Source organism: Lygodium microphyllum, chromosome 23, assembly GCF_053477565.2.
Source record: "Lygodium microphyllum isolate KBCC chromosome 23, Lygodium_microphyllum_v1.1.10, whole genome shotgun sequence".
NCBI classification, from domain to species: domain Eukaryota; kingdom Viridiplantae; phylum Streptophyta; class Polypodiopsida; order Schizaeales; family Lygodiaceae; genus Lygodium; species Lygodium microphyllum.
In genome coordinates this window covers 83,819,847-83,821,835 of record NC_141157.1, presented here as the reverse complement: position 1 = coordinate 83,821,835, position 1,989 = coordinate 83,819,847, and the positions used below count along the sequence as shown (strand labels likewise).

The window sequence follows — 1,989 nt, the reverse complement described above, 5'->3', positions numbered from 1 at the left end:
TGAGTTTGTGGTGGTCAGATTCGACATAGGCAGGAGACGTGTAAGTAGGGTTTGTTCCCATTGGAAAGCGCGAATCCATTGCACTGCATAGATTTAACTGATTCATGTCATTGAGGACCTTAACCATAAGTTGTGTGTGTGTGTGCGCGTGAGCGCGCGCGTGTGTGTTCATTCCTACAGGATATCCACTCGCTAATGTATTTATGTGCGGCCTTTGTAATTGTGATCAACTGTAATATAAGACACATGTGGTGTAACCTAAAAACACCAGGACGATTAAATTCAACACACATGAATGAAGCATAAAAATATAAGAAAGAATTGGTGAGACATCACGTACGTTGAGCTCGATCGAGTCTGATAATGCGAAGAGATTATTTACAAAAACAAGTCTGCTAGTGCTCACGAGGATGACATGATTGCGATCCTCTGCGCAAGTTCAGATGATATGAAATTAGACCACAAATAGACAATGAAGCGCAACACTAACCAAAGGAAGACCAGAGACAAGAAAGCATAAGCAAGAGATCCTTAGATGAAGAGATACTCGCCCTTGCTAAAGATAAGAATCAGGGAATCCACTGCGCTACCAGAACAAAGTTAAAAATCAACGATGGAAAAAGCGTGCTTCTGATAAAATGCACCTCGACAGGAGGCCAAAATTGCCCGCAGAAGTTCCCACCATTAAAAGGACATCTCTCTGAGAATATCCTGGCTTGAGACGTACGTACAGAAAATTGCCTGACCAAAAATTCGGCACTTCACGTAAAATACAAACAAAATAAGAGAAAGACACAATAAACAGGGAAGATTCGTAAGCCTTGCGAAATTTTCTTTCGAGAAATTCTGAGGATTTAGCTAAACAGGAAGCACAAAAGGAAATTCTTTCTTAGAAAGAGAAAGCAAATATCATGATCAGTATTGCTGTGAACGAAAAATATACATGGCCCGTAATGATATTATACGATTCCCCGTTACAACTAAAAGAAATTTCAGGCTTTAGAGTGGAAAAAGGAATCGGAGAAATGAAGGTTTCAGGCTTTAAACAAGGACAAGTAAGGGGGAAAACGAAGGCTTCAGGCCGACAAGCAAGAAAGGCCACCAAGTTTCGATGAAGCTGTGCTTTGGCATGACAAGACGTACCCGGAGGAAGTGGGAGGGCTATGGTACTGCTTCTCTGAATTTCCTCCTTCGTCTTCTTCTTCTTCTTCTAGCTGAGGCGGGAGATGGGAGAACCGGCCACGTTTCCTTCGATCGGCTTCTTCTTCCTCTCTTTTATTTTGAAAAACTTGTAGCTTTCGTTTTCCTTGCTACTGTTCCCGTCTTTCTTTCTTGGCTTAAAGAAGAAGAGGAAGAAAGCGAGCGCTCAAGATACGGAGCCGCCATGGCTCCCCCTCGCGCGTGCGCGACACTAGAAAGGGACAGAGAGATCTATCATCTGACTGTGAGAGAGAGAGAGAGAGAGAGAGAGATATCACTTAGAGCGGGTTCAGCCAACATCCGTCAAGAGTGTTGAGATTAAAAGGGAAGCCAACATATTTTCAACGATGTTGTCCTTGGCAAAATGGTTATGTGGGAGTGCTCTACTATGTTGGAAGATCAATGGTAGGGATTCTACCCTTGTGAAATCCATTTTACCAATGTTATTGGGCCCAACCAGTGCAGAACTGATTTAAAAGCTAAATTTTGCGACGTATTTTACAGGGCAAATAGAAACTAGACACGTCCACAAGCGTGTCCTTTCTTTCAGTTCCAAGCATGGAGTCTGAACCCACCCTTACATCATTTCATAAATCTTACATGTAAAATAGAGAGAGAGAGAGAGAGAGAGAGATTATGTTTTGGTAATTAATACAATTACCCTTCACCCAAAAGAGAGAGAGAGAGAGAGTCATGTGATCCTTGTATGTGAAAAGTTTATACGCATAGTCATATGATGCATTTGCACTTCACTTTTATTCCTTAAAAATATGCATTATGCACCAACAA

General features: G+C 41.8%; 1 long non-coding RNA gene across 2 annotated transcripts; it reads right to left on the bottom strand.

Annotated features, from left to right (window-relative positions):
* Positions 1-340: 340 nt before the first annotated feature.
* On the bottom strand, positions 341-1,488 carry LOC148016406 (uncharacterized). 2 transcript variants are annotated; one of them, XR_015688160.1, is made up of 3 exons: positions 1,144-1,488; positions 552-759; positions 341-429 (listed from the first exon to the last, which is right to left on the bottom strand). It is a non-coding gene; the product is annotated as an uncharacterized LOC148016406 (long non-coding RNA). The 2 variants fall into 2 exon arrangements; XR_015688161.1 differs by having other exon boundaries at positions 552-741; positions 1,144-1,487.
* Positions 1,489-1,989: the final 501 nt, after the last annotated feature.